The sequence below is a fragment of the Oryctolagus cuniculus genome, chromosome X (assembly GCF_964237555.1).
Source record: "Oryctolagus cuniculus chromosome X, mOryCun1.1, whole genome shotgun sequence".
In the NCBI taxonomy this organism is placed as follows: Eukaryota; Metazoa; Chordata; class Mammalia; order Lagomorpha; family Leporidae; genus Oryctolagus; species Oryctolagus cuniculus.
The window spans coordinates 82,343,376-82,355,539 of record NC_091453.1 but is presented as its reverse complement, the minus strand read 5'-3'; the positions used below and the strand labels follow the sequence as shown (position 1 = coordinate 82,355,539).

At 37.7% G+C, this 12,164-nt stretch overlaps 1 protein-coding gene across 20 annotated transcripts in view; it reads left to right on the top strand.

The window, feature by feature from the left end:
* Positions 1 to 12,164, top strand: part of PAK3 (p21 (RAC1) activated kinase 3) — a 278,987-nt gene that overhangs the window by 232,862 nt on the left and 33,961 nt on the right. The gene's annotated exons all lie outside the window — the stretch shown is intronic.

Genomic DNA, 12,164 nt, shown 5'->3' with positions numbered 1-12,164 from the left:
ATTTTTTGCTGTTGTTAGTATATTGTTTGCTCTCTGTTCTTAGATTTTTAAATGAATGAGCAAAATATTGATTTCTTTTTCTAGATTAAAAGCCAGATTTTAAAAAAAAATTTTTTGCCAGGCAGAGTTAGACAGTGAGAGAGAGAGACAGAGAGAGAGTTATAGACAGTGGGAAAGAGACAGAGAGAAAGCTCTTCCTTCCGTTGGTTCACTCTCCTAATGGCCACTACGGCCGGCACTGCGCCAATCCGAAGCCAGGAGCCAGTACTTCCTCCCGGTCTCCCATGCAGGTACAGGGACCCAAGCGCTTGAGCCATCCTCCACTGCCCTCCTGGGCCACAGCAGAGAGCTGGACTGGAAGAGGAGCAACCGGGACTAGTACCCGGCGCTCCAACTGGGACTAGAACCTGGGATGCCGGCGCTGCAGGATTAGCCAAGTGAGCCACAACACCAGCCTAAAAAACAGCTTTATTAAATTTTTCCTTAAATGTTTCTTAATTGATTTTTCCATAAATTATTGGCCTACATTAGACAAACACAACTGTATTCTCAATATGTAGAGTTTTTTTTTCTTTTCATTAAGTCAGGATTTTTAATTGTTTTGCTTTACCTATTATTGTGACATTCAAAATGGTGTCAGTAATCATTTGATGCTAGGAATAATCAGGCCAGCATTCCATTTTCAGTTCCACAGAGCACAACAGCTCACTCTTGGGAGCTGGATTTGAGAATAACCTCTCCATTAATCACCTTCATCTACTTGGAAAACTAAATTTTTCCAGTATGGGTTTCTGCATTCCCAGCATTCAGGCCTGGGGCCAGAGAATTGGCCTCCATCTTCCATAAATCAAGTTCAGAATGGCATGGCTAATCACTCGAGGCTATAGCTATGAGTTGAAGGCTAAAACTGACATTATTTCCCAAGGTTTGCTGTGAAAAGTGCTCTGTAATTGGCTACCAGTGCAGAGGTTTTGAGCAGATGTGTGCAAAGTTTGAAAAAAAGGAAAGAATGTAAGTGAAATACCTCTAAATTGTTAATCCAACAACATGAGTTTTTCAGAAATATATCTGGTGACTTCATTAAGTAAAGAATTAAACAAGTAATAAGTAGAAAAATGTTCCTCAATGTTCCTCAGGAGTATAGGCTATAAAAATAATCAAATTTTATAATGTCAATTTTACCCATATATATTACATTTTTGTACCCTGTATATTAGTTATCACAAATTAGGGAAAACATATGATATTTGTCTTTTGGGGACTGGCTTATTTCACTGAGCATATTGATCTTCATGTGCATCATTTCTTTTTAGCAAAAGTCAGGATTTCATTCTTTTCTATGGCTGAGTAGTATTCCATTGTGTATATATACCACAATTGCTTTATCCAGTTATCAATTGATGGACATCTGGATTGATTCATATCTTAGCTATTGTGAATTTATCTGCTATAAACATAGAGGTACAGATAACTCTTTTGTATGCTTTCATCTCCTTTGGTAAATTCCCAGGAGATGAATACCTGAGCTATACAGTAAATGTATTTTCCGATTTCTGAGAAATTTCCATATGGTTTTACTAATTTACATTGCTACCAACAATGTATTATGGTACCTTTTCCCCACATTCTCACCAGCATTTGTTATTTTTTTATTATTGAATGATTGACATTCTAATTGAGGTGAGGCAAAATCCCATTGTGGCTTTTATTTGCGTTTCCCTGATGGGTAGTGATTCTGAGCATATTTTCATGTGTCTATTGGCTATTTGTATTCATCCTTTGAAAAATGCCTGTTCATATCCTTTCCCCATTTCTTAATTGGATCACTTTTTTGTTGCTTTTGAGCTTCTTAAGCTCTTTTACATCCTGGATATTACTTATCAGATAAATACTTTGCAAATATTTTCTCCCATTCTGTTGTTTGCCTTTTTACTTTGCTGAGTGTTTCCTTTGTTGTGTAGAAGCTTCTTAAATACTTAGTTTTTCAATTGCCAACACAGTATTAGGAGTTGGTACTTAAGTTACTTCCAAAAGTGTTTAATGAAACATGTTTTGATTTTTTAGGTGAGGAAGAAGATGTTCTCATTTATGTAAAAGATACCTTTATAAACCCATAGGTTTTTATACTTTTGACTTCTATTCATTTGAATTCATTACAGCTTCTTTTGCTGGTCAGACTGTCCTGTCCTTGGCTAATAGGAGCCCCTTTCACTGTGTTAGTTTTGCAAGAGAGCTTTTAAATGTTTGTTATAACATCTAAAATTTGCAGTCATTAGGTCATACCTTCAGAAGTTATTTACATCCTTTCCTTTTTATTCTGTCCCAAACTGTACTTTGTGGGTAAAAATAAGTTAATATGGAAAAAGTACCACATTACATTAGATATTTCATAATGATTTGAATATAAAGTAACTGCCTACTTTTTGGGAAGTTTTTTGGAGGAAAAAACTCCTTAGCTTGTATATATGATGCATTTCTGCATTTTCCTCTCTCTCCCCCAGCCCCCGACTCTCTCTCTGTTGTGGATATATTTTTAACAAATGTGGTAACATATTATGTAACTCCTTTTTGTAAGGTGCCTGTGTTTTTGAGATGGGATGCACACTGCTTTACTGTTTGCATGTAATATAATTTATTTAACCAGACTCCTATTGATAGACTTTTAGTGTGATTCTGATATTTTCCTGTTACAAACAAGACTTCAGTGAAGATCCTTAGAAATGAATCATTTCTAACTTGTGAAAATTTATCATTAGGATAAATTCCTCAGACTTGTTACATGAAAGGATATGTGCATTTCTGATTTCCAAGTTGCTCTGCATAGAGGTTGTTCTATTCAGCATTCCATCAACAATGAATGAGAGAGTGCCGTTTTGCTTACACCCTTGCCAATACAGTTGTATTCATTTATTTGGGGGGCATAATACTATAATAAAAAACCTGTCCCCCACAGTGATTTTTTAAAGAGAAAATGTATGAAAAAGGAACTGTAACAAGAAACCATGTGAGAAAACAAAAGATTATTCTGAATAGTCCACTAGCCAATATATTCCATGTCTGTATAATACCAAAGTATCTTTGTTTTATGTTGTATCTTTACATAATTGAGATCAGCCACACAGCTACCTCAACAGAAAGTGACAATGCAAGCATTTCTTGAAATCATTTTCCTTCTAGGTATAAACATCTGGCTAAAGGAATTTTGTCTAATATCTGGATCTTTGCTAATCATATCATTGCATGAAATGTGAATATGATTGATTCATTCATAATTGCAAACAAACTTTACTACTAGTTCATGTGTAATCAACCATTCAGTCTCTTTCACTGTAAATTAATTTTAGCTTTAATGTTTGAGAAAGTAAATATATCATGGTAGGTATTTTGCAGACTTATCTCTGCTACTTAATGAGGATCCCACTTCTTACTCTGACATGAAGTTCCTATATTGTAGATGAATAGTTTTGGAACTTATTTCTTCAAGGACTTGATGAATAGCAGCTTGGTTTAGAGAACCTGACAAAGCATTTTAGAGCACAGAACTAAGGGTGGCTATGGGCAAGAGCATAAGTGGTGTCTAGTGCGCTTATAGAAATAATCTTTTACATAGGACCACATATCCAAAAGCATTTGCTTTATCATTGAAATATTTGGGGGCACACAAGGTAGAACATTGCTATGGAGCACCAGGTAGATGTAGTTTGAGATTTATAATAGGCTTTGTGATATAGGAGATTGAAAGTACATTAGCATTTGTGAAGAACAATGTTTAGGAAGCAATTGAAGATGTTCTTTGTTCTGCTTAATGCTCTTAAATGCATTGTGTTGTGTGCTATGACTTGTAAAGAAAGACGATGCCACTCCATCAACCACCATTATCAGAGGTGGTATATTAAATTGTTTTTCCAGCCATAGTAATGAGCTTGTATTAAGGAACCTGCTACCCTTTCCTGTCCAGGCCCTCTTGAAACCAGTGGCACACACTCTGAAGCAGCTGCTTAGATTGAATGTTGGACTGAGTAAACTGAGAGTTATCTGGCCTTTCCAGGGATTAATCCTTGTAACTGTGGCCTCATTATCACTGTACTGAAACCCATTGAGCTCCCTGACTATACACCCATGATGTGCTACAGCTCTATTTAAAATTAGATGACCTTGATTTCTCTGGGATAACTCATGCCCTAGCCAAAGAACAGAAAATTTCCTTTTCCAGCTCATAATCCTAGCAATTAAAAATTGTACCACCTGACCCTGGCTGCATTCTGTGTACTTAGAAAGGCACTGAGAAAACATGATTGTACATACTTCTTGAACTTAAATATGTACTTTTGAGAAATAAATTACACAAAGGAAAACACTCTGAAACTCTCTTCAGAAAAGTTATTGCATGTGGTGATAACACTGTTCTTCACCATTCCTGAGCCCTAAAGAACTTATGTTTTAACAAAACAAGTAAATGCATGGTAGTATAAATATGCATACCTATGTACATGGGTGCTTAAACAGTTCATGGCATGGTGGGTACTTGGTGCAGTGGGTGTTTAGTGCAGCAGGTAAGTCACTGCTTGGGATCCCAAATCCCATTTAGGAGTGGTTATCCCAAAGGAATCAAGCATATCGTGCCTTGGGACAAACTTAATGTCTCAAAAAGCATATGTGGACCTTGGACTAAGTGAGTAGAAAATTAGGTACCAGATAATATTTTAGGGAGGCATCTTAACATAACGGACACAAGTGTTAGCTTTAAGCATGGGTTCGAGTCTTGGTTCTGTTTCTCATCCAGCTTTCTGCTAATGCACACCCTTGGAAGCAGCAGGTGATAGCTCAAGTACTTGGGTTCCCAATATCCATGTGAGAGACCTGAATTGAGTTCCTGGATTATGGCTTCAGCCTGAACCAGCCCCGACTGTTGCAGGTATTTGGAGAGTGAACCAGCAGATGGAAGTTATCTCTGTATGTATGTGCACGTGCACACATACTTTGAAGGTAAAAAGAAAAACTTCTTAAAAGTTGGTGGGAAATGGAATTAGAAGACAAGTATATTTTCTTGCAAAAAAATTAAAATCCATACATATTGAGGTTTCGAAAAAATTATCTTTAATTTCATTTTCCACAAACTTTTTGAAATGTGTCAAGAGCATTAAAGATAGGCAGAAATTGAAATAATGAGACAATTTCTAGATAAAAGCCTATACGCAGAAACTTCCTGTAGCACTCAGAAGATGACAAAATCCAGTATTACAGAGTAACTCTTGAGGGCCAGCGCTGTGCCACAGTGGGTTAATCTGCTGCCTGCAGCACCAGCATCACATATGGGTACCAGTTCTATTCTCAGCTTCTCCACTTCCAGTCCAGTTCCCTGCTAATGCACCTGGGAAAGCATCGGAAAAAGGCCCAAGTGCTTGGACCCCTGCACTCAGGTGGGAGACTCAAATGAAGCTCCTGTCTCCTGACTTCAGTATTGCCCAGTTCCGACCATTGCAGCCATTTGGGGAGTGAACCAGCAGATGGAAAGTCTCTCCCTCTCTCTAACTCTGCATTTCAAATTAAAAAGAAAATAAATTTTAAAAATTTGGGGTCAGTGCTCTGGTGTAGTGGGCTAAGCCCTCACTTTTGGCGCCTGTTAGTTATCACGGCTGCTCCTTTTCTAACCCAGGTTTCTACTATATCCTGGGAAAGCATTAGAAGAGACTCATGTGCTTGGGCCCATGAACCTGTGTGGGACACCTGGCAGAAACTCCTGACTTTTGGCTTCAGATCGACCCTGCACTGGCTGCTGCAGCCATCTGGAGAGTGAACCAGTAGATGGAAGACTTCTTTCTCTGTCTCTACCTCTCTCTGTAACTCTACCTCTCAAATAAATAAATTAATTAATTAAAAAAATAACTAACTCTAGCCTCAGTCCATTGTCAGTCACCTAACCAATCTTAATTGTTTCCAGAAACAGGACCATCTTTTGCATGGTTATCCCAAAGGAATCAAGCATATCGTGCCTTGGGACAAACTTAATGTCTCAAAAAGCATATGTGGACCTTGGACTAAGTGAGTAGAAAATTAGGTACCAGATAATATTTTAGGGAGGCATCTTAACATAACGGACACAAGTGTTAGCTTTAAGAAGTACCACACTTGAATTTAGCATTGATGAAAAAATTCCAAAAGTCCAGTAAAGAACATGAATTGCTGTTTAAGAGCATGGAGTGGAGTTAAACTGACACATTTTTAAACTCAGTTGCTGACTAATTGTGTAACCTTGGGAAAGCTCCTTACCATTTCCCAGTTTCAATTTCCACATTTATAAAATGAAGATAATATAACTTACTTCATATTGTTGTACAGAGTGGGCATTAAGTGACATCGTCTACAGGGAGCTGGTGGAGAGAAAGGTTCAATAAATGAGCCTTTCTCAGCAGGAATAGCAGTAGAACTAGGAGCAGATGCAAAAGAATAACCACCCTAAATAGGGATTAAGTTCTTGACTGTGACCTTATTAGCCTCAGATTTATACTTGTGACCTTAAAGGGGAATAATGCCTATCCTTCTGGCTTCCTCAACTCATTCCTACTAGGCTCCCCTTGGACCTTATTGAGTTCACTAGCCCCCTTTTCTGTTTTCTTCCAGTCTAAGAGCCTCTGCCTATCTTTAATTCCTTGCCTTCTTTCCCTCCTTTGTCCCATTTCTATGCTGAAATGAGAGTAATTTATCTAAATTATTAGTCCTGCCATTTTCCTACTTTGGCAACCACTCATGATGATGGCTTGACATTGGCTTTTAGTAGAAAACATCAAAATTTAATGAATACTGCTAATAAACTGACTTGTGAAAAAAATTTTAAAAAATAGTAAATTGTTTCTTCTTAGACCCTTTAGGCTAGATGGCAATGTTTCCATTTGAGTATTAAGTGCTTGGCCCTGTCAGGGAGAGACTGTTCCAATTTTAGTATATGTGCTGCCGAAGCAAGCACAGGAGAGACTGTTGATAAAACATTTAATGTGATGCCAAGAAGCCAGCAAGACTCCTCACACTGTAATTGATGATGAGGCCCAATGCTTGAACAGTCTGTTCAATCTTTAATCACAATATAGTTAATTGAAAGATCTCTAACTCACATTTAGGGGACCTTTGTTGCTTACTAGCTGGGTCATATTAGTCATACCCTCTTGGTTGTTGAACTTCAGCTTTCTCATCTGTAATAAGGAGGTCAAACTGGATGATCTCTAGTTTCCCTTGAGATTTGGAATAAACAAAATCTTCATCATAAGCAAATGTCACCCTATGGCAGTCTGGCTTCAATATAACTGGAATGGAGGAATAACAGGGATCAATGTCATTGCATAGTTAGCATAAACATCAAATTGGCAATGTAAACCATTTTCACACTCCATATAATTATGAATTTTTAACTCCCTTCTTTGTTAGTTTACTTTCTGAGTTACTCCCAGCCTAAAATACTGTATGATACTGTCTTTTATTAAAGGGAATTACAATTTTATTTTATAAAGATATGCATTGAGATTCTTTGATATACTCCAGCCTGTTGCAAAGCTCTATTAAAAATCAGTGTGACATATGGTTGGCTTTTTCTTTGAGAGTGTGTATACACTACTGTGCTTTAATGAATACAAGGCAAGAGCTTCTCACCTTCATGACCAAGGACCACTTCAACTATTTGGCTTTGTAAGTGTCATGTTATAAATAATTTTTATTTTTAAGCTGTGTTAAGAATTTACTTCTTATACTTTACAAAGCAAAAATATATTTAACTGCTATTTACAGCTCTTAATTAGCATGTAATATCCATTATCACAAAGTTAATATAATTCTAACTAAAAGTAAATAAATGTGATATTTGAGTTATCTTTCTTAGGTAAATGTCAAATTTCTCTTATGAATTTTAAAATATTAAATATCTTGAAAACTCCCAGATTTTTAAAGAACTTCCTAGTTATACACAGACTACAATTTGGAAACCTAATGACTATATTAAGAATCAACCAAGTAATGATAATTATCATTATTGCTAATATTTATTGGGTAATTACTAGATGCTATGACTGTACATATTGTAAGCACCATATACATTTAATCTTCCTTTAATCTTGAGCCACAGAGAGATTAAGTTACTTGCCCAGTAACCACCAGTAGAATTTTAATTAGGGGAGGAGGTTTGAGTGAATGGAAATGAACACTGCTGTTGATGAGAGCACTTTAATAGATGAATATTGGAGATGTGGAAACATTGAAGGAAAAGTCCACATTTATACCAGTTGAATCTTAAATTGTTGAACATGGAAAGACATCAGAACTGGGGAGAGGAGAAATATTAGTCGTGGTAAGGTAGTTGTGGATAAGGTGGTAGGTTTTACTCTGTGAGTACCCCAAGTTTGTGCACTTAAATTGTGGGTTCAACAAATGTTGAAATTTGGGTAAATCAGTACCTTGTTGGTCAGAGCAATGAAGTCCAACTTCCTAAAAATATGTTTGGTTTGGCCAGGGGTGTTAAGTGGGATAGGGAATGAACAGGGAGCAAGGGTGGGGAGGAAGGAAAAGTGGCTCCCACTAGACAATTGCAAATATGCAAAAAGAAGGGGAAAGGAGAAACGACAGAAAAGCTAATTTTTAGTTAATAATAGCTCTAGAGTTTCAAGATGTTTAAAACTCTGCGAACTTGGAAACTTATGGCAATTCTGTGATACTGAATGCCATACAACCTAGGATATTGGTATTCTAGCAATTTTAAGACAATAAGATGCTGGGGGGGAGGGGTTGGACAGAAAACTCAATGATTTGAAAGGTAAAATTCCAGAGACATTAAATCATAATCCCCCTTGCATGCCAAGTCATTCAAAATGCTAGTCTCTAGGACACTGGAAATGAGCTCAGGATCTGGGCTAGGGGTGGATGGGGTAAATATGGGAAAGATCACCTGGATGGGCATATTGGGCCTTCCTCCCTAGCTTTAGCTGGAGCAGCTCCAGGTTTATTTCTTTCAGGGGCATATGTTTGATGCAGTGGTTAAGATGCTGCTTGGGAAGCCTGTATCCAATATTGGAGTGCCTGAGTTCAAGCATGCCCTCTGCTTCCTATCCAGTTTCCTGCTAATGCACACCCTAGGAGGAAGGAGGTGACAGTTCAAGTTTCTTGGGTCCCTGTCATCCTTGTGGGAGACTTAGCTTGAGTTCCAGGCTCCTGGCCACTGCAGACATTTGTGGAGTAGAACCAGCAAATGAAAGCTCACTGTCTCTCTCTGTTGCTGTGTCTGTCTTTCAAATAAAATGAAAAAAAAAATTGTTTTATATATGGAGGCTTTTTGCATATGGTTTTATTTGATTAAGGTTTTCTAAGCTTAAAAAAACACTTTCCTAGGGGAATGAAGAACATGAAGCCTCTAAAAATGTTCCAATAGGGTCATTCTTAGCCTCAGTCCTTTTAGGAAATAGGGACAAATGTTAGCAAAGATGCTGTGGCTGGAAGATTGGGTGGGGCCAACTAACAGTTCAGTGAAACAATCTCCCTTTCTGTGAAACTGGTAACAAGAGCAGCAGCAACAGACGATAATAATAGCAGTTACCATATTACACATCAACTATGGTCTGGGCTAAATGCTTACATAGATTGTGCCATTTGGTTCTTTGTAATCCAGTGAGCTAGGTACCATTGTTATCTCATTTTGCAGATACTGTCACTCTGTTGCACCTGAAGGAATTGTGTAAGTATCCTAAATATATAGGAATAAACTAAGTAAAGGCCTTTTTAAAGGCATTTATTGCCATTGGATTTAAGTAGTTGCTCAGGGCTTATTGCAGCTGAAAGACACGCCATGTCAAGGTGGTCTGTTCCTTTGAAGTCAAGATAATTCTGAGTTCAGAGGGGCAAATCATACCCTAGTGCCTGATGTAAGCAGTGTCTAATAGCTTATTACAAGACAGAAGTATGTTATGTAAATTTAAGCAGAAGATGAAATATTTTCTTCACAGAAAGGAAAAGCCTTATTATAATTTCATGTTAGCTTGAAAGGCTTTTTATTAATTTGTTCATTCAACAAATATTTATTGGACACCAATGATGAATATGTGCTCTGAAACCAGAATCTCAAGCATGCGAAATTGAAAGAATGATTTGTTTGACATAATCCTCAAGCACAAGAAATCTCTAGAATTGCTAAACACTAGTTTAGGTGGCATCTATTGATTATGACTTTTTAGCTTAATTCCAATAAATATTCAAAACCCAAATAGAATGGGCAATAGAGTTTTAATTATATATCAAAGAATGAAAGAACATTAGAAGTCAGTAGTCTATTTCCTGTGCTTTGTAAATAACTGAGTCAGACAGGTTTGGATTGTAAGTTGTCTAACTTTGGACAGGTTACTTAACCTCTCTGAGCCTCAGAATCCTCAACTCTAACATGGGAATAAGAGCACCTCCCTTATAGAAATATGGTAAAGATTACAGAAGTTAAATTAGACATAGTTCCTGGTGCAGTTTCTGACACCTACGTGTTCAGTACATGTTTATGTTATTGTGGTCACTATTTTCTTTTTTAAAAACATTTTAAATTCTCATTTTATTTAAAAGGTGAAGAAACAGAGTCAGAGACAGAGACAGAGAGAGAGAGAGCTTCCTTTCACTGGTTCATTCCCCAAATGCCACAACAGCTGGGGCTGGGCCAGGTCAACTCTGGGAGCCCAGAACTCAATCTAGATCTCTGACATGGGTGGCAGGGACCCAGGTACAGGGAAAATCACCTGCTGCCTCCCAGGGTTCCCAATTAGCAGGAAGCTGAATGGGAAGCAGTACCAGAACTCAAACCCAGACACCCTAATATGTGATGCAGGTGTGTCAAGCAGCATCTTAACTTCTGTACCAAATATGCCCCCTATGATCACTATTTTCCATGTGAGGGGACTGAAACTTGGTGAAGGGAAATGACTAGCCCAAGGTCATTCAACTTATTAAAGTTAGGACAAATATTATAACTCAGTTCTCTACTAAGAGTCAATTTTTTGTACTATAATACCCATCCTATTCCCTGAGAGCAGATAATATATGAACTTCCTAGATTGTGAGAAATATTTTGGGACATCTAGGGACAAGGAACAGCAAGGGAATACATGACACAAAAGAGGAATTCCTAGACTCAGAAAACAAAGCAACAGGGATAGAGATCAAGGGAGAAATTACAATTACCAGAAACCTTTGACAGCAACATTAGAGCATTACAATGCCTGGTGAATCCCAGGGAAAATCTTTATTCTATATTATTCACCACAAATGAAATTGACTTTTTTTTCTTTTTCTTAGGGGTAAGGTTAGGAAGAGTATCAGAATACGCTAAGATTCACAGAAAACTTATTGTGAATTCAGCTTTACTATACAATTTCTATTTGCAAAGCAAGGGAACCCCATAATTTAAGTGAAAATGGAAGCATGAGTACTACCAAGACTTAAGGAAGAATAGATTGTTTTAAAGATTTATTTATTTATTTGAGAGGTAGAGTTAAATACAGTGAGAGGGAGAGACAGAAAGGTCTTCCAACCACTGGTTCACTCCCCAAATGGCTACAATGGTGGGAGCTGGGATAATCTGAAACAAGGAGCCAGGAGCTCCTTCTGCGTCTCCCACGTGGGTGCAGGGGCCCAAGGACTTGGGCCATCTTCTACTGTTTCCCAGGCCATAGCAGAGAGTTGGATCAGAAGAGGAGCAGTCGGTACACAAACCGGCATGCATATGGACTGCAGGTGCCGCAGGCGGCTGCTTTACCTGCTATGTCACAGTGCTGTCCCCAGGAAGGATAGATTTTAAAAGGATGTTGTTGGTTTAGAGCGGCACCTCTAAAGCAGTTGAGAAATTTAGCAAAAAGGAAAAAGCAATGACTCAACAGTAAAGCCACATTGTTACTGCTCTGTGTAACTCCCATAGAAGTACGGCACTGAGAGTGATTTATTTGTTAGATGAAGATATTCTTTAGAATCAGAAATATATGAAAAGAGCCGCTCAGTCCCTGTGCTAAAAGTGAAGTTTAGTTTAAAGTTGCCTTAGTTTAAAGTTGCCTAAGCAAAAGATAATATATTCTTACGAAAACTGCCCTTCTGTTACAGCAGAGATCTGTAATGTTGGTTGTTGCAAGATCTAAGAAATATTTAGAACATCTGGGAGTTTT